The sequence below is a fragment of the Hordeum vulgare genome, chromosome 5H (genome assembly GCF_904849725.1).
Source record: "Hordeum vulgare subsp. vulgare chromosome 5H, MorexV3_pseudomolecules_assembly, whole genome shotgun sequence".
NCBI lineage: Eukaryota > Viridiplantae > Streptophyta > Magnoliopsida > Poales > Poaceae > Hordeum > Hordeum vulgare.
Genome location: NC_058522.1, coordinates 316,610,363 through 316,632,464, shown reverse-complemented (window position 1 = coordinate 316,632,464; position 22,102 = coordinate 316,610,363).

The following is a 22,102-nucleotide window of genomic DNA, read 5'->3' as shown; positions in this document are numbered from 1 at the left end:
GCCAGAGACCAAGACACTTACAGAAGCCAAGAGAGAGCAAAGAAGCGGCAGCAGGATGAGGAGAATGACAAGTTCAACCAGTTGCTTGCCAGGATTAACGAGCAACAGAAGCAGATTGATGAGCTTAGAGGAGTAGCGCGCCAGGAAGATCCTGCACTTGATATTACCGGCGCCCCATCTAAGCGGAAAAGCAGCGTGGCTGAATCTGAGGCCCCGCCCGACGATGCACGAAGAATGATAGAGGGCGGTCCTGGCTACCCCGTGGATGGAATCAAGGAGTCAACATCATGTGAACTCCATCAGAAATTCAAGAAAATATCCATGAAGGTGGCCGTCGGACAAGCTTTACCTTCTGGCCCTGATGCACGCTCGCATGGCCGTGAGATTCCAGCTGGCTTTGCTAAAGTCGGGGTGGATGAAATCATGGCGGGGTTTCATGATATGGAGCTCGACATAGCTGGACCCGAAGATGAGAGGACACTCGGAGAAGTACTGGGTGGAGTCATCCTATGGGACAAGAACTACATCAAGCTTCCAGGCTCGGCCACAAGGACAACACCGCCTCCGAGTCGTCGCAGGTCACCTACACCTCCATTACCTCCAAGCCCTCCACATGACGTCGGCCAGCACAACACGAGTCCATCTCGATCACCGCCGCCAGACTTGGGTCGTCCGTCTCCGCCGCCGCCCGCACAGGATACTAAGCGGAAGCGTGACACCAAGAACGCTCCGCCAATGATTTCTAAGCGACGGAGCCCCCCAAAGCGCAAACGGTCGCCCCTCCCAAAGGTACCTCATGCTAAGCTTCCTATCAGACCTTATGATCGTACCCCTGAGGAAAACGCCAGGATAGCAAAGGAACATCATGATGCGCAGATGAAAAAGAAGGAACCCGAGCCCCGCCCGGAATACACCGAGAAGCAAATAGCATTTGCAAAATACTTCACGACCCTTCCATCACAGTATGACTTACACCATAAGCCTGATGACTATACACGCACATTGCAGAAGGAAGTGAAAAAGTGCAGATCACGTGCAAGTGCAAGTGGGAGCAAATCAAGTTCAACTACAAGCAACAAAAAATCAGACGTTCCTCAGCTTGGACAACAGGCCAAACAGTCGATCCCACTCCTCAAGGTGTTAACCGAGAATGTTCCCCCTCCAGTGCAGGGGCAAGATTTTGAATTAGCAAAGAAGTGGGCGGCTGAATGGGGTGTCTCGGTTGAAGATGTTCTGGCTTCCCAAGACGACAGGTTACCCAAGGCTGTGGTAGCCCCTAAGCCACAGTTTGTCATGGGAGAGCCTTTGGTCAGCAAAGATGATGTCCCAACAAATATGCATTACTTGCATACATGGTACTTAAGTGAATCAAAGAATGGGAGAACGATGATCGTGGTGAGTGTCCCACGGGAGTACTACGGCCGCCCCGAAGAAATCCATATCGACTTTGATGAACTCTTCCAGATGTACAATGGCGACGCCCTCGACAAATCGCTTATGAGTTGCTATTGTCTGTAAGTTTTCAATTCGTTGTCTACATATAACTTGTTTAGTTATTTCAATTCATTGTCTATATATAACTTGTACTCTATTATGCAGAATGAAGATTCTGGATTGTAAAAGTAAGAACATCCTAAATATTGGGTTTATTGACCCAGATAAAATACATATAGCGACGCTAACTGATAAACCCAAGGAGACGGAGGAAAACCTTCTAAGGTTTCTAACAGATCAAAATTTATGTGACCACATACTGTTTCCATACAACTTCAGGTGAGGGTCTTTACTCTGTTGTGTCCATTCACTTATAAGTGTAATTGATAAGTTACTGACACACACACACACACACACACACACACACACACATATATATATATATACATGTGCAGCTTTCATTGGATTCTGTTGGACATTCAAATTGATAAGGGAAGAGTTGATGCCTTCGACCCATTATCGAGACCCTTGGAACAGTTCCAAAGCCTGCAGGACATGCTCCAAGGGTAATTTCAATCATTCTTGCGCTCTATCGGTCTCTTTCGATGATTTTCTGATATATCAATTAATGAAAAACTTAGCAAATCATTATCCTTGTCGGGCAAGGTTTGGAAGCGGTTCAAGTCCGTGACTCCCGGTATCTTTCCTGAGAAGCTGACCTTTAGAGCGGCTCAGGTAAGTAGTAGTATGATATACTTCTATTTTCAATACATTTATGATGCTAGATTATTATTTTGATTATATATATTCTATTCTCGTAAAGTGCGACCAGCAGCCATGGGGAACGCATCTATGCGGATACTATGTTTGCGAGACCATTCGCACGTTTATCTCTGAGCACAAGGATCACAGATTCGACGTAAGCAATGAACATTCACACCTCTATTTTTACCCGTCATTCTTTGTTATCATGATTGATATTCATATTCATCTCCTCTTCTTATATAGTACACGTCCATGAGGACGAAGGTCCTACCAGAGCAACGCGCGATTGCTGTTGCAGAGGAGCTTGCAACCTTTCTGAGGACGGAAGCTATAGATGACAAAGGACGATTTAGTGTAGCTAGGGGCCATTACTGATGTTCGTCCATGTAATCGAATAGACGGGCTCTAGTCCCGATAATTCACATCTCCATATAATTGTATATATATGCTCGCTTGTAAGATAAGTTAATCTTATATATATATGCATAATTATTTCTATTTAAATTATATGAAAACTAATTTCCGAACATCAAACGAGGCATCACGTTAATCTCCTGAACACCTAAACCCTAAAACCTTAAAACCCAAAAATAATTTCATTCAAAAAAAACCTAAAAATAAACAAAATCTGAAACTCTTTAGTCCCGGTCCGTGTAACGAACCGGGACTAAAGGGCCTGCCCCTGGGGCGCTACGAGGCGCCCACGTGGAGCACCTTTAGTCCCGGCTTGGAATAGGGCCGGGACTAAAGGTTAGGCCTTTAGTCCCGCCCCTTTAGTCCCGGTTGGTGAACCGGGACTAAAGCCCCTTACGGGCCGGGGCTAAAGGCCCCGTCCCCACTAGTGCATAGGACGCGACTCCATCCCAGATCATCTTTTTTTTCTTTCTCTCACTTCTTCTTCATCAATCACGTGCAAGTGACTGATCATATGAGGAAAAGTAAAAAATATGGCTGCGCAAACGGATAAATAGGGGTCACGTTCAGTCACTGACTGGACGCGTCCGCGGACATTAAAGGAACCGGGTTTACAAGGTCCGGCTGTAGATGCTCTAACCTTTCTCAAATCAAACTTTATATAATTAGGTATGCACATGGCATAAGAGCTAATGCGATGGAGAATTTTATGCGCATTATTCAGTGGATGCCATGATCTGTTGTTCTTCGGTTCTGCATCCATCGTTGGCTACAACCGCAACCATGTATTGCAGTACACACAAGTACGAATGGAGACCTATGGTTGGCAATGCTGAACACTATTCATTTATGACGTTTGAATACTATTCATTTATGATGTTTGGTGTACCAAATTGAATTACTATTTCAGGCATACATAAAGAGCATGTACAATATAGTGACATAAGCAGCCTATAAAAATTAAAATATTATATCTTTGCTTAGTTGAAGGAGAGAGAGGAGGAGAGAGAAGAGAAGCGGGTTCTTAACGAATAGCGAGGTTGGATAGGCGAGCATAGTTAATAGGCAGTCGATCGTCGAATTGCACCTGACTTAATTTGTGTTAGGATGTCCGACGCAACGTAACAACCTTGTCTTACTCGGAGACAATGTGTTAAGTCGCTCTCACGCTCCACCTCAACCCGCTCGTCATTTCAGGTCGGGCGGTACTCGGCTACGCAGCGCGGCCGTCAGATCTACAGGCGTACCGTTAGATTTATTCATGTATCAATTTTTTCCAATGCAATAAATTTAGTCTACGATGCATCAATTTTCGACAACGGTTGCAAGAAAAATATAGTTGTAGCAAAAAAAATATCTACGTAAACGTAGCAAAAAAACGAAGCTGATGATACGTGGTAGCAAAACAAAATAAGGGTTGTAGCAAAACAATCCGGTGAACTCGGGTTACAACTTTAACGAATGTGTATGCAACCTTTTTAGTGAATGATTGTAGAAAAAATGATGCCGATTATAACAAAAATTAACACGGTTGTAGCAAAAAAATCCAACGAACTCGAGTTGCAACCAAACGTAGATGTAGCTTTTTTAATGAACATATTGTAACAAAAATAGAAAACGATTGTAGCAAATTTTATCGCGATTATAATAAATTTGGACAAAAAATATTGCATGGACTGACACGCCAGCGCGCGCGACCGGCCGAACCGTTCGGCCAAGCGTTTACCTTTCCAGTCTAGGACGTTCATTTCTCGACCATCCCATATATATATATTCTCTAATTTGGCACTTTGTCACTTTCTCGGTTAGAAACGGTTCTCAAGTTTGATTCTGAAAAGACACCTGATTGAAGGCCCCACCATGCAATACCCTAGCTTCTACTTCCTTCATCCTAAAGAAATAGTTTTAGGTTTGTCTAAAAATAAATGTATCCAAATACTAAAATATGACTAGATACATTCATATCTTGACAAATGTAAGACAAGAATTTTAGGACAGAGGAAGTACTTCCTATGTACCTAAATAATTGTTGTTGTGTTAGGTAGAGAGGGAGTATTTTATAGGATTGTTAGACATAAATTAATCACGATCAAACATGTTTTAGAAAGAAAAAATGGATATTTCTAATCTATACCCCGTACTCGTGTATAGTGCACGTAACATGTTTGATAATTTGTTGCAGGATAATGATAAAAAAATTCTGCACATATTCTTATGGGGACGGTGCCTTATGTTGGACATTATGGCTTACAATGAATGATCTGATTTTTAACAATAAATGTGTTTCATCTCATGAGAAGGTTATTTCATGCATGCACGCGATCGATCTGTATTTGGTCTATCTTGTTGAGGGTGGAGGACAAAGACATTTCTATGATGACGTCTCCACGGCTATGGCATACAAAAGGGGGGGGGTTCTTTCTCCATGAATGTCGGTGTAATCTCCGTACAGGAACTGTCGCACCCTAGGTTGGATTGATTTATTTTTACTATAAAATATTTTTTATTTTTAGGTATATTGGACTTTTTAGTTGTGTGCATCTCGCTATGTAAAGGTCGGGCATTCTTTCGATGTGGTTCTATCACCTTGATATATCAATTCAATGAAATGTGCTTTATCGAAAAAAATCTTAATAAAAATGTAAAGAACCCCATACATATATAATCTTGACAATGTTTCTTTGATCTTAGGGCATCTCCAACGGTAAACCGCAAACCGCCTGCATAAGTCCTTGCCGCGCCCGCAAACCGAAGTCAAACATGAGGAAGGGGCTTTGCAGCCATTCGGAATGCTCCCAAGCTCGCGTCTGATCGCCCTGGCCCACCCTAAGAACCCCATCTGACACTTCTCACGCTTTCCTTCCTATGCACACGGCACTTATCGTGTCGCATTCATGCTGGCCCAGAGCATGCAACTGCCGACATCGATGTCGTGATGTGATTTTACCGAAGGGAGGGCGACGCTAACCGAAACGACCACTCGGGTGCCGCAGCTTCAATGCAGACGTAGCTTCCCAAGGAACCAACCCTGGCCGCTGCGCTGCATTGAAGCGGTTCATCAACACTTCTCATGACCCACTCGTGTCTATTTAAGCCGCACTCCGCCGTCGTCCAAATAGCAATCTATTTGTTCTTACTCCTCCTACTACTCCTCCTCCCCTATGCCCACCCGTCTCCCTCCATAATTCCAATGATGGGCAAGTCGTGGGCCTCAACGCCAGTAGGTGATGCTTGTGATCTGCGTTGGGTTTTCTGTAAAGAGGAACAGATTATTGCAACACAATGTGGGTAAGTATTTTCTTCGGTATGAAACCAAGATTTATCGAACCAATAGGATGTCAACCACAACCGTCTTCAGCGGTTGCACACAAAAGAACAAATAACTTGCATCCAACGCGGACAAGAGGATTGTCAATCCTCTTGTCTTGTTATTTGCAAGCAAGTGAGGTGTGTGTAGATAATTATAGATAGCAAGATAAAGTAAAAAAGTAAATAACAACAAGGTATTGAAGGTTTTATCAATATGTTGTGAATAGACCTGGGGGCCATAGCTTTCCCTAATGTTATCTCTCATGAAAAATAGCATACGGTGGGTACACAAATTATTGTTGGACAATTGACGAAAAAGCAGATAGTTATGTGATATTCACGGCAATGATCATGTGTATATGGGCATCACGTCCATAAACAAACAGGCCGACTTCTGTCTGCACCTATTACTATTACTCCACTCATCGACGTCTATCCAACATGCATCTAGAGTATTAAGTAAAATAGAGTAATGCATGGAGAACAATGCCATGATGTAGACAAAGTAAACTCAAGCAATATGAATAAACCACATCGTTTTATCCTTAGTAGCAGCAACACAAAGACACATATTGTCTCCTTCTGTCACTGGATATAGAAATTTGCCAGGTTGAACCTACCACAACACATCTCTCTTATCCAAGAAATATCGATCTAGTTCACCAAACTATTTCAATAGATCAAAGAGAATTTTGAAGCTATCATAATCATGGACATAAGAATCATATAAGTATTCAGAGGAGACTCAAATATTTATCATGAATAATCTGAACATAAACCCATAATTCATCGGATCCCAACAAACGCATCGCCCAAAAGGAATTACATCATATGGATCAAAGCGAAGATTTGATAATCATTGTATAGAATGTCAAAGAGACATAGAGAGATTGCCATCTGGGTACTCGCTATGGACCCGTAGGTCTGTGATGAACTACTCACATATCATCGTGAGGGCAACAAGTTTGATGAAGAGGGCCTCCGTGACCAATCCCCCTCCGAGAGGGTGCGGGAATAGAGCTCCAGATGGCCTCCTGTCAGAACAGAGACTTGTAGCAACGTAAAAAGTGTTTAGGGACTCTCTCTGATGTTTTTAGGGTAGATGAGAATTTACAAGCCAAAGAACGGAGTCGAGAGGGCCATGAGGGAGACACAAGCTATCATGAGGCCTCCAACCTTCTTCCGATGCTCGTTGGTCTTATTTTGGTACAAAAAAAATCACCAAAAAGTTTTAGGGCAATCAGACTTCTTTTGGTATGGAAAACCTGAAATGTGAAAAACGTGCAAAAAACAACAAGTGACACTGGACACCGGGTCAATAGGTTAGTGCTAAAAATTAATATAAATTGGTAAATAAATATCTCAAAAATATTATAAAATGATAATATATCAGCATGGAACAATAAAAAATTATAGATACGTTGGAGACGTATGAGTAGGCGGTGGTTCCGAGATGGGCTCCAACAGATCATGTCGAGGCCGCTCTTGAACTCCGTCGCCATTGTCCCCATTGGCAGGCTGCTTCTTGATGAAGGCAAAGATCATCATATACTCTAGAGACGAGGAGGACCAGCGACTGCAGCAACAGCAATCCGCATCGGTGATGGAGGAGCAGGTGTACACTGCCACAAATGTGGAGTACGAGCAGCAGATGGAGTTGATACTCCGTTCCATGCTCCACCTAAACGGACCGTTTCCGCCACCGGGGACGCTCCTCCCGTGAAGCCTAAGCCGGCATCCCCTTGACGCTCTCTGCCGCGCAACCGTAACATCCAAATCGGATGTAGCGTGAAGGAAGAGTGCCTCTCACCACCGTCCCGACGCGTGAAGGAGGAGTGCCTCTTGCCGCTGCCCCGACGCGTTAAGGAGGACCATTTTTTTAATTTGATTTGGCACTATTCAAAAATAAAAAAAATAAAAATTTCAACAAATTCCTTTTTTTAATTATGTGATAATTATGAGAACCAATCCTACTACTTCTCGTCCCGGGGTTTCCACAAGTGAAGAAAAAAGTACAGGTCTCTCCGCCACCCCGGAGCGTCAAGGAGGAGTGGCGCTCGCGGCACCGCCCCTGCCCAATGCGATCGCGGTGAAGGCGCATGTCACATTCTTCATTACCTCGACGACTGGGCGGTGGTAGCTATTTGTCATCCTAGAGTTCCATGACGGTGCACGAGTATGCCGAAAGGGAGCAGCGTGAGCAGGACAGGCGCAAGGCGGCACGCCCGTCCACGATCGCACGCTCCGACGTCCTCCACCGCACATCACGACGGATTTTGACATGGCGTACACCTTGGCCCTGGACCGTTGTGTGACGATGTCACAGATGGAAAAGGACCGTCTCTCCTCCTCGCCGAGGAGATGGCCAAGTACGGCAAGGAGTGGTCTCTCAGCAAGATCGTCGCCTCCTTCAAGGCTCGCCGCCCTCTCTCCTCCCTCCCCCCCCCCCCCTCCCACGCCCACGTCGTCAGTGGCCGCTGCCGTATTGCGCACGACGCAGGAGGAAGCGGAGAGGATCACCCATGAGCATCACGCGGCTACCGGGAAGCCCTGCTGCGACCTCACCACCTTCTGCTGCCCGAAGCCCGACGTCGACATGGCCTACGAGGTCACCGTCAAGTATATTGTAGTTTAGGGTTATAGTTTTATTTTTTTAGTTCACTCGACAGAATATCGTCCGGTTTTATGTAAAAATCATCCTAGTTTAAATGAACTTAATCCGTTTTATATGAAATCTGTCATGTTTACACGAATTTCGTCCGATTTGTTTAAAATGTTCTTAAAATGTGTACTATTAGCGTTGGACAGTCTTTCATATCCATGTCCGCGGACTGACCCGTGTCCCAGATGAGAACGTACTATGGCATTACTTACAGTTCCAACTAATAACTGTTTTCACTTTTCAGTCCCATGGCATCAATGGGTTGGAGCCCGTATACGTAGTGAGATCTCCCGTAAGATCATAGTAACACAGTAAAAGTCCCATGTTCATGTGCTGGTGAAGTAGCTATGCTCACCAGCTAAGCAGCAAATGAAATGTCTCTGCCCAACTGCTCAATAGAAATTTAGCAAGATTGCAAGTAGGAAATAAGGGTTTGCTGGACACACAAAATTGTGGGACATTCGATTAATCATTTGGTTAAAACTAGTAAGCATGCGCGTGCAACACACGTCTCAATTAAAATATGTTTTATCATCCTAAATCAAGATATTGTTCTACAATATAATGATGATGACTCTTATATAACATAAATCTACTTGAAAAACTTAAAATCTCATACAAACAACATCTGACTCCTAATTTCCAAGTCATACAAATGATTAAAAATATTGTGCTTTATAAATCAACATGACCACATCCATTGCTTAGAAACTAACAAAGATCATTAACTAACTGATAGAATATCAATCCACTAACACCCCCCCCCCCAGCGTGTGTATCTCGTCAACCAACACAATCGCAACACCTCGTCGGCTCAGTCTCTCGAAGATGCTCATATGAATAAGGTGTGCGTGCGTGCGTTCATAGGAATGTGTGTGTATACATGTATATGAGCGATTTTGATTGTACTTATGTTAAAAAATATAGGTCTTTGTCCTGTATCGCAAACATAACTATTTGTCATATATCGCAGAGATGACCTCTTAAATTATATAACTTACGTACTTCACCTATTATTCAGAACTTAGTCATCATTGTATCCACACTGAACTAAATATATCTTTAATCTTATTTTTCTTCTAGTTGGAACCTACGAATGGGCCATTGCCAATAAGCATCAGGAAAGAAAGATATGCAAGTGTGTGTGTATAGAGGCGATGGAAAGGAAAAGTCATGGATGAATCCATGGGCATATGAACCCATTTTGAAAAATTCATTTTTAATTGCCTAAAATTTCTGAAAAATGTTTCACGTATACATCTTCACATTTTATGCATGCACAGGAAATTTTGTGGAATATGTAATGAAACGTTATTTAGCATCCTTGAAATTTGTCTTTTCTACGAAGGCATAATAAAAAGACATTCTTTCATAAAACTTTGTGCCACGCACACAGGTTGTGAAGATGTATGTGTGGAATTTTGTTTCAAAATGTTAACATTTTAAAACACGTTTAAAATGCATTTTTAGAAAACGGGTTCATATGCCCATGGGTTCAGTACGTCCACACTCCAATGGAAATCCATATATAAGTCGACCAAATGACAGATTTAATCAAATTTTCAAGATACAAGTTTGTACATGTAAGAAACAGAATATTGCTAGTTCATACAGAAGCAAACCATCAAGTTGCATCAATATGACATCTTGCGTCTGTCCAAGCAATGTCAGGTACACCGTACACGTGAAACCACTCGTGGAACTCGTTGACGGTAGAACCACGCTTACTCATAATCCGGAGGTCATGGCAAATGTGTTCATCCTTTGAGATGCGAACACTCAAAACAATTTGGCCTGCCATTAGCTTTGAGATAACTATAACTCCCTGACGTACAGTTGAAGCCACATAATATGTTGCGCATTCAGATACACCCGGGCCTTAATATGAATCCATTGAGAGAAATCAATGTGATGAACACCTTCCCGATATGTCCATACCCTACTGTATTTATCCACCTTATGTTCCAGGGTCCCCATCATACATACCAAGGTTTCCTATTATGCGTGTGGTAAGAAATGCATGTGAATCAAGATATGTGATCTCCTTGTGCAAAATGTGTTATATATGGCTATACCATAAGCATAAGGTGTTTAGAGTAGTGTGAGTTACCTCCAAATCGGTGCCTCTATTTGAAGATCAAGCACAATTCCGTATTTGTTCAAATATAAACATTAAGTTGATCTGTACCTAACACCTGGTCATAAGTACAAAAGGACCTTGTTACTGACTACACTACCTCCAACTAAAAAGTGAAATATGATATTCAACACACATGCACACACCTTTGTGAGGAAATGAAAGACAATTGTCACTAACCTTGGCTTTTTGCAAAGTCGATCATGGTTGACGTGACCATAAAAAATGGATCCTTGCAAAATATAGGGCCTGTTTGGTTGCTGCTCGTGGTGGCCCTGCCAACCATTGGCACGCCAAAAATTGACGGACAATTCAGCCGCCACGGTCTCACCAATATTTTGGCTACTTAATCAACATGAAGAGCTGATGGGCTCGGGGCGATGCAAATATTTGGAGCTGATCCAAACATCCGCCAACACGCTGGTCAAGGCCAAAACTTTGGTTGGACAACCCTTGGCTCTTGTCCAAACAGCTCCATAATCCTCTAATAATTAGTACTGTATAGAAGCAATGCATGTGCACTTTCAAAGGTAACAACAGATCGGCTTGGCCCATTGCCCATCATGGGAAGAAAGAGTTTCTAGATCTGCACATATCGCAGTCTTCGAATCATTAGAACCCCTTGGTAAAAATATAGACATATTCTGCATCAACTAATGTGAGAACTTCCATACAGACACAAATAGTAATATGAACTCTTGCCAAATGAGGACGCACAAACACAACACTATATTTCATATAAAATTGCTCTCTCAGGAATAAAATATAGTTTCCTTTGTACCCTTTCTCAGATTGTTTTGAAGAAAAGAGCCAGAGAGAAACCACGGGTTCATCTTCTATCGTAGTCGCTCCCCCATTATTTGTGTTGTAGGTTCATGTGTTGGTCCTAACCAGATAAGATTGTTCTCAAAAAAATTGGTTTGGTCGGGTAATAGAAGAACAAAAAGGACGAAGAAGTGTCTGCCTCGCGGTGGATCTCGGGCTGGTAACGCAGTCCTGGCTGGAGTGGACCTCCGCGCCGTCGAGCTCTTCCTTGGCTGGTGCTTCCAGTTCGACACGATCGAAGACCCTACCTAGAAGCATGCAAAGCGCGTAGGCAGGACAGGTGGAGGCGTACCTAGGTCGCCGCCGCATCTCACGGAGGAGCAGCGACGAGGTTGGCGAAGGAGGCGTTGCCAATGAGGATCTGATTGCGGAGCTCGACGAGGCGAGCGGCGACATCGGTGTCCTTCGTGGCAGAGAAGACCTGGCCCTTGGGCTTCTCCCAGTCCTAGGACGCCTCGCGCCGCTCCTCCTCGTGCTTGATCCGGATGTAGGAAGCGCGCCCCATCTCCTTCCCCGCCGCCGCAGTCGGGATCAGGTTGAGGTGATGGACGTGTCAATATGTGCGAATACCCAATTAGTTTCCTAATAAGACGCGATCGTCATTAGTTTCCTAATAAGACGTCATCGTGATTATAGTTTCCTAATTAATCGGGCGTGGAGTTTCATATTTTTCTTCGCGGTGGAGCACGGTCGGTCAATGCAAATTGTTAAGTGCACACACAGAATGGATTAGGTTAAGGCTAGCCATTAGATTGAATTTAGTGGGCCTAATCATGCGGTGATAATAGATCCGTGTACGTTTTATTGGGTGTACATAAAAAGGTTCTTTGAAAAGGACGTGGATGTCGCCTAGAGGGGGGGGTGAATAGGCGCTTTAAAATAGTTAAGGTTTAGGCTTGAACAAATGCAGAATAAAACTAATCGTTTAATATGTCAAGCACAAAACCTACAAACAACTAGGCTCACCTATGTGCACCAACAACTTATGCTAAGCAAGATAAACAACTAAGTGATAGCAAGATATATTACAATAAAGAATATGTCTATCACAAAGTAAAGTGCATAAGTAAAGGGTTCGGGTAAGAGATAACCGAGGCACGGGGAGACGATGATGTATCCCGAAGTTCACACCCTTGCGGATGCTAATCTCCGTTAGAGCGGTGTGGAGGCACAATGCTCCCCAAGATGCCACTAAGGCCACCGTAATCTCCTCACGCCCTCGCACAATGCAAGATGCCGTGATTCCACTAAGGGACCCTTGAGGGCGGTCACCGAACCCGTACAAATGGCAACCCTTGGGGGCGGTCACCGAACCCGTACACGTGGCAACCCTTGGGGGCGGTCACCGGTACCCGTACAAATTGCTCGGGGCAGTCTCCACAACCTAATTGGAGACCCCGACGCTTCCCGGAGCTTCACACCACACTGATTGAGCTCCGAGACACCACCAAGCTTCTAGGACGCCAAAGCATCCACGAAGAACAATATCAAGGGTACTAAGTACCAAAGGTAGTAAGCTTCTCAACTTCTCACTTCCACGTATCACCGTGGAGAACTCAAACCGATGCAACTAATGCAATGGCAAGAACACACGAAGTGGTCAAGTCCCTCACACTCAAATCCCTCCACAACAACAAAAGCTATGGAGAAATATGAGAGGAAGAACAAGGAGCTCACAAAGAACTCCAAGATCAAGATCCAAGGGGTTCCCCTCACATAGAGGAGAAAGTGATTGGTGGAGATGTGGATCTAGATCTCCTCTCTCTTTTCCCTCAATAACAAGCAAGAATCATTGGAGGGATAGAGAGTAATCAAGCTCTAAGAATGTCAACAATGGAGATAGAACAAGAGCTCAACGGATGGATAAGACCAAGGGGGAAGAAGACCCCCTTTATATAGTGGGGGAAGGAATCAGACCGTTACCCCCACTTTCTGCCCGAGCTCCAGCGGTACTACCGCTGGCACTCCAGCGGTACTACCGCTGGACCCAGCGGTACTACCGTTGGGCCCATGGTAGTGCAACGACACTACCACCGCCAAGAAAGTCTTCGCAAAAAGGTCCGTCCACGAACAACCGCTAGGCAGGCGCTCCTCGAGCGGTACTACCGCTGACCAGGGGCGGTACTACCGCCAGTCAGCGGTACTACCGCTAGGGCCAGCGGTACTACCGCCAACTCCAGCGGTACTACCGCTAGGTCCAGCGGTATTACCGCTCGCCACTGAAACAGCCATAACTTTCGCATACGAGCTCCGAATCGAGCAAACCCAAGCTTGTTGGATTCAGGAAATCTTAAGACCATGCGGTTATGAATATGCCAAAGATATAGAGATGTGAGATCTCTATGAATGAAGAATCGGCAAAAACTCCAACATCGAAAACATCATAGTAGATGCATATGGACTCCGTTTTCGATGAACTCGAGCTTGTCATGAAGATGACCATAAGCTCTAAAACTCACAAAGAGAAACACCAAATAAGAACCAAGAAGTATGATGCAAGGATGCAAATGGTTTGAGCTCTCAACGAACGATACGATCAAGCTACTCACTTGAGAGCCCCCTTGATAGTACAGCAATCTATCCTAAACAGAAAACCTATCAAGGACAAACCTATACCTTGCACCTCGTCCTCTTGAGCTAGATGATGATGATCTTGGCTTCCTCAAGATGGACCACCTTTCTTGATTGTGTTGGCTTGATGAAGACTAGTTGATTGCTCCCTCATACTCACTATGGGTGAGCCACTCTTCAGCATATCTTCACAAGTCCATTGCCACCACAATGGACGGCAAGCTTCAAGCATGATATCTTCGTGCTGATCCACTTGAACTTGCACATCACAATCTTGATGACGATCACAACTTGACGTCATACTCCATGGGTTGTATGAGATCTTCCCTTTGACGCAAGCCCATGGAAACACACCTAACCCCCATATAGAACTCTCACGAAGACCATGGGTTAGTACACAAACACGTAATGGACAATGCTTACCATACCATGGGATCACTTGATCCCTCTCGATACATCTTGTACGCTTTGTTGGGGAACGTCGCATGGGAAACAAAAATTTTCCTACGCGCACGAAGACCTATCATGGTGATGTCCATCTATGAGAGGGGATGAGTGATCTACGTACCCTTGTAGATCGTACAGCAGAAGCGTTTAGAGAACGCGGTGGATGTAGTGGAACATCCTCACGTCCCTCGATCCGCCCCGCGAACAATCCCGCGATCAGTCCCACGATCTAGTACCGAACGGACGGCACCTCCGCGTTCAGCACACGTACAGCTCGACGATGATCTCGGCCTTCTTGATCCAGCAAGAGAGACGGAGAGGTAGAAGAGTTCTCCGGCAGCATGACGGCGCTCCGGAGGTTGGTGATGATCTTGTCTCAGCAGGGCTCCGCCCGAGCTCCGCAGAAACACGATCTAGAGGAAAAACTATGGAGGTATGTGGTCGGGCAGCCGTGAGAAAGTCGTCTCAAATCTGCCCTAAAAGCCCCATATATATAGGAGGAGGGAGGGGGACCTTGCCTTGGGGTCCAAGGGATCCCCAAGGGGTCGGCCGAGCCAGGGGGGAGGACTCTCCCCCCCCCCCCAAACCGAGTCCTACTTGGTTTGGTGGGAGGGAGTCCTTCCCCCTTCCCACTTCTTCCTCTTCTTTTTTTTTCCTTCCTTTGATTTTTCCTTTCTTGGCGCATAGGGGATTGGTGGGCTGTCCCACCAGCCCACTAAGGGCTGGTGTGACCCCCCAGATACCTATGGGCTTCCCCGGAGTGGGTTGCCCCCCTCCGGTGAACTCCCGGAACCCATTCGTCATTCCCGGTACATTCCCGGTAACTCCGAAAAACTTTCCGGTAATCAAATGAGGTCATCCTATATATCAATCTTCGTTTCCGGACCATTCCGGAAACCCTCGTGACGTCCGTGATCTCATCCGGGACTCCGAACAACATTCGGTAACCAACCATATAACTCAAATACGCATAAAACAACGTCGAACCTTAAGTGTGCAGACCCTGCGGGTTCGAGAACTATGTAGACATGACCCGAGAGACTCCTCGGTCAATATCCAACAGCGGGACCTGGATGCCCATATTGGATCCTACATATTCTACGAAGATCTTTATCGTTTGAACCTCAGTGCCAAGGATTCGTATAATCCCGTATGTCATTCCCTTTGTCCTTCGGTATGTTACTTGCCCGAGATTCGATCGTCAGTATCCACATACCTATTTCAATCTCGTTTACCGGCAAGTCTCTTTACTCGTTCCGTAATACAAGATCCCGCAACTTACACTAAGTTACATTGCTTGCAAGGCTTGTGTTGTGATGTTGTATTATCGAGTGGGCCCCGAGATACCTCTCCGTCACACGGAGTGACAAATCCCAGTCTTGATCCATACTAACTCAACTAACACCTTCGGAGATACCTGTAGAGCATCTTTATAGTCACCCAGTTACGTTGCGACGTTTGATACACACAAAGCATTCCTCCGGTGTCAGTGAGTTATATGATCTCATGGTCATAGGAATAAATACTTGACACGCAGAAAACAGTAGCAACAAAATGACACGATCAACATGCTACGTCTATCAGTTTGGGTCTAGTCCATCACGTGATTCTCCCAATGACGTGATCCAGTTATCAAGCAACAACACCTTGTTCATAATCAGAAGACACTGACTATCATCGATCAACTGGCTAGCCAACTAGAGGCATGCTAGGAACGGTGTTTTGTCTATGTATCCACACATGTAAATGAGTCTTCATTCAATACAATTATAGCATGGATAATAAACTATTATCTTGATACAGGAATTATAATAATAACTATACGTTTATTATTGTCTCTAGGGCATAATTCCAACACGCTTTGTGTGTTGATCATCTTGATTTACTCTTTGTCTGAGATCTTGATCAACCATTGATGATGATCACAACTTGACGTCATACTCCATGGGTTGTATGAGATCTTCCCTTTGACGCAAGCCCATGTAAACACACCTAACCCCCACATAGAACTCTCACGAAGACCATGGGTTAGTACAGAAACACGTAATGGACAATGCTTACCATACCATGGGATCACTTGATCCCTCTCGGTACATCTTGTACGCTTTGTGTATTGATCATCTTGATTTACTCTTTGTCTGAGATCTTGATCAACCATGTGTCTCTATGACCATTCTTTGGATAATGCCTTGAATACCATCTTGGTCATCATATAAACTCCTTGAACCCAACTGATGGACTTCAAGAAGTGCCTATGGACAAATCCATACCATGGGATCACTTGATCCCTCTCGGTACATCTTGTACGCTTTGTGTGTTGATCATCTTGATTTACTCTTTGTCTGAGATCTTGATCAACCATGTGTCTCTATGACCATTCTTGATTTACTCTTTGACACATGTAAATGAGTCTTCATTCAATACAATTATAGCATGGATAATAAACTATTATCTTGATACAGGAATTATAATAATAACTATACGTTTATTATTGTCTCTAGGGCATAATTCCAACATTCTCCCACTTGCACTAGAGTCAATAATCCAGCCCTCACATCACCATGTGAATTACATTGTAATAAATCTAACACCCATAGAGTTCTGGTGTCGATCATGTTTTGGCCGTGGAAGAGGTTTAGTCAGCGGGTCTGCTACATTCAGATCCGTGTGCACTTTGCATATATTCACGTCCTCCTCCTCGACGTAGTCGCGGATGAGGTTGAAGCGTCGTTTGATGTGTCTGGTCTTCTTGTGAAACCTTGGTTCCTTTGCTAAGGCAATGGCACCAGTGTTGTCACAGAACAAGGTTATTGGATCCAGTGCACTTGGCACCACTCCAAGATCCGTCATGAACTGCTTCATCCAGACACCCTCCTTAGCCGCCTCCGAGGCAGCCATGTACTCCGCTTCACATGTAGAATCTGCTACGACGCTTTGCTTGGAACTGCACCAGCTTACTGCACCCCCATTAAGAATAAATACGTATCCGGTTTGCGACTTAGAGTCGTCCGGATCTGTGTCAAAGCTTGCATCGACGTAACCTTTTACGGCGAGCTCTTCGTCACCTCCGTACACGAGAAACATCTCCTTAGTCCTTTTCAGGTACTTCAGGATATTCTTGACCGCCGTCCAGTGATCCACTCCTGGATTACTCTGGAACCTACCTGCCATACTTATGGCCAGGCTAACATCCGGTCTAGTGCACAGCATTGCATACATGATAGAGCCTATGGCTGAAGCATAGGGGACGGAGCGCATATGCTCTCTATCTTCATCAGTTGCTGGGCACTGAGTCTTACTCAATCTCGTACCTTGTAACACTGGCAAGAACCCTTTCTTGGACTGTTCCATTTTGAACCTCTTCAAAACTTTATCAAGGTATGTGCTTTGTGAAAGTCCTATCAGGCGTTTTGATCTATCCCTATAGATCTTAATGCCTAGAATGTAAGCAGCTTCTCCTAGGTCCTTCATAGAGAAACTTTTATTCAAGTAACCTTTTATGCTCTCCAAAAGCTCTACGTTGTTTCCAATCAGTAATATGTCATCCACATATAATATTAGAAACGCCACAGAGCTCCCACTCACTTTCTTGTAAATACAAGATTCTCCAACCACTTGTATAAACCCAAATGCTTTGATCACCTCATCAAAGCGCTTGTTCCAACTCCGAGATGCTTGCACCAGTCCATAAATGGATCGCTGGAGCTTGCATACCTTGTCAGCATTTTTAGGATCGACAAAACCTTCGGGTTGCATCATATACAACTCTTCCTTAAGGAAACCGTTAAGGAACGCCGTTTTGACATCCATCTACCAGATTTCATAATCGAAAAATGCAGCTATTGCTAACATGATTCTGACGGACTTAAGCATCACTACGGGAGAGAAAGTCTCATCGTAGTCAATTCCTGGAACTTGTGAAAAACCCTTTGCCACAAGTCGAGCTTTATAAATGGTCACATTACCGTCAGCGTCTGTCTTCTTCTTAAAGATCCATTTGTTCTGAATAGCCTTGCGGCCCTCAGGCAGTATCTCCAAAGTCCACACTTTGTTCTCATACATGGATCCTATCTCGGATTTCATGGCTTCTAGCCATTTGTTGGAATCTGGGCCCACCATTGCTTCTTCATAATTTGCAGGTTCATTGTTGTCTAACAACATGATTGATAAGACGGGATTACCGTACCACTCTGGAGCAGCACGTGATCTCGTCAACCTGCGTGGTTCAACAGAAACTTGAACTGGAGTTTCATGATCATCATCATTAACTTCCTCCTCAACCGGCGTCGCAATGACAGAGGTTTCCCCTTGCCCTGCGCCACCATCCAGAGGGATGAGAGGTTCGACAACCTCGTCAAGTTCTGTCTTCCTCCCACTCAATTCTCTCGAGAGAAACTCCTTCTCGAGAAAAGTTCCGTTCTTAGCAACAAACACTTTGCCTTCGGATTTGAGATAGAAGGTGTACCCAACTGTCTCTTTTGGGTAACCTATGAAGACGCATTTTTCCGCTTTGGGTTCCAGCTTTTCAGGCTGAAGCTTTTTGACATAAGCATCACATCCCCAAACTTTAAGAAATGACAACTTTGGTCTTTTGCCATACCACAGTTCGTATGGTGTCGTCTCAACGGATTTTGATGGTGCCCTATTTAAAGTGAATGCAGCTGTTTCTAATGCATAACCCCAAAATGATAACGGCAAATCAGTAAGATACATCATAGATCGCACCATCTCTAACAAAGTACGATTACGACGTTCGGACACACCATTACGCTCTGGTGTTCCAGGCGGTGTTAACTACGAAACAATTCCACATTGTCTTAAGTGAGTACCAAACTCGAAACTTAGATATTCACCCCCACGATCAGACCGTAGGAACTTGATCTTCTTGTTACGATGATTTTCCACTTCACTCTGAAATTGCTTGAACTTTTCAAATGTTTCAGACTTGTGCTTCATCAAGTAGACATAACCATATCTACTTAGATCGTCAATGAAGGTGAGAAAATAACGATATCCGCCGCGTGCCTCCACGCTCATTGGACCACACACATCGGTATGTATGATTTCCAACAAGTCACTTGCACGCTCCATTGTTCCGGAGAACGGAGTCTTAGTCATCTTGCCCATGAGGCATGGTTCGCACGTGTCAAATGAATCAAAGTCAAGTGACTCCAAAAGTCCATCAGCATGGAGTTTCTTCATGCGCTTTACACCAATATGACCCAAGCGGCAGTGCCACAAAAATATGGCGCTATCATTGTTTACTCTAACTCTTTTGGTCTCAATGTTATGTATATGCGTATCTCTATCAAGATTCAATATGAACAATCCTCTCACATTCGGTGCATGACCATAAAAGATGTTACTCATAGAAATAGAACAACCATTATTCTCAGACTTAAAAGAGTAACCGTCTCGCAATAAACAAGATCCAGATATAATGTTCATGCTCAACGCAGGCACTAAATAACAATGATTTAAGTTCATCACTAATCCCGATGGTAGTTGAAGTGACACTGTGCCGACGGCGATTGCATCAACCTTGGAACCGTTTCCTACGCGCATCGTCACTTCGTCTTTCGCCAGCCTTCGTCTATTCCGCAGTTCCTGCTTCGAGTTGCAAATGTGAGCAACAGAACCGGTATCGAATACCCAGGCACTACTACGAGAGCTGGTTAAGTACACATCAATAACATGTATATCAAATATACCTGATTTTTCTTTGCCCGCCTTCTTATCTGCCAGATGCTTGGGGCAATTGCGCTTCCAGTGACCCATACCCTTGCAATAGAAGCACTCTGTTTCAGGCATAGGTCCAGCCTTGGGTTTCTTCGGCGGATTGGCAACAGGCTTGCCGCTCTTCTTCGAATTGCCCTACTTGCCTTTGCCGTTTCTCTTGAAACTAGTGGTCTTGCTTACCATCAACACTTGATGTTCTTTACGGAGTTCAGACTCTGCGACTTTCAGCATCGCAAACAACTCGCCGGGAGACTTGTTCATCCCTTGCATGTTGTAGTTCAACACAAAGCCTTTATAGCTTGGCGGCAGTGATTGAAGGATTCTGTCAGTGATAGCTTCTTGCGGGAGTTCAATCCCCAGTTCAGCTAGAGGGTTTGAGTACCCAGACATTTTGAGCACATGTTCACTGACAGACGAGTTTTCCTCCATCTTGCAAGCATAGAATTTATCGGAGGTCTCATACCTCTCGATCCGGGCGTTCTTCTGAAAGATAAACTTCAACTCCTGGAACATCTCAAATGCTCCATGACGCTCAAAGCGACGTTGAAGTCCCGGTTCTAAGCCATACAAGACTGCACATTGAACTATCGAGTAGTCCTCCTTACATGCTAACCAAGCGTTCTTAACATTCTGATCAGCCGTAGCGGGTGGTTCATCTCCTAGCGCAGCATTAAGGACATAATCCTTCTTTCCAGCTTGTAAGATTAGCTTAAGATTACGAGCCCAGTCTACAAAGTTGCTTCCATCATCTTTCAACTTAGCTTTCTCTAGGAACGTATTAAAATTGAGGATGACACTTGCGTGAGCCATGATCTACAACACAAATATATTCAAAGTGGACTTAGACTATGTTCAAGATAATTAGAGTTCAACTTAATCAAATTATATGCTAAACTCCCACTCAAAAAGTACATCTCTCTAGTCATTTGAGTGGTTCATGATCCACTTACACTATCCCAAGTCCGATCATCACGTGAGTCGAGAGTAGTTTCAGTGGTAAGCATCCCTATGCTAATCATATCAGCTATATGATTCATGATCGACCCTTCGGTCTCATGTGTTCCGAGGCCATGTCTGCACATGCTAGGCTCGTCAAGCTTAACCCGAGTGTTCCGCGTGCGCAACTGTTTTGCACCCGTTGTATGTGAAGTTGAGTCTATCACACCCGATCATCACGTGGTGTCTCGAAACGACGAACTGTAGCAACGGTGCACAGTCGGGGAGAACACAATTTCGTCTTGAAATTTTAGTGAGAGATCACCTCATAATGCTACCGTCGTTCTAAGCAAAATAAGGTGCATAAAAGGATTAACATCACATGCAATTCATAAGTGACATGATATGGCCATTATCACGTGCTTCTTGATCTCCATCACCAAAGCACCGGCACGATCTTCTTGTCACCGGCGCCACACCATGATCTCCATCATCATGATCTCCCTCAACGTGTCGCCATCGGGGTTGTCGTGCTACTTATGCTATCACTACTAAAGCTACATCCTAGCAAAATAGTAAACGCATCTGCAAGCACATATGTTAGTATAAAGACAACCCTATGGCTCATGCCGGTTGCCGTACCATCGACGTGCAAGTCGATATTTCTATTACAACATGATCATCTCATACATCCAATATATCACATCATATCATTGGCCATATCTCATCACAATCATACCCTGCAAAAACAAGTTAGACGTCCTCTAATTTTGTTGTTGCATGTTTTACGTGGTGACCAAGGGTATCTAGTAGGATCGCATCTTACTTACGCAAACACCACAACGGAGATATATGAGTTGCTA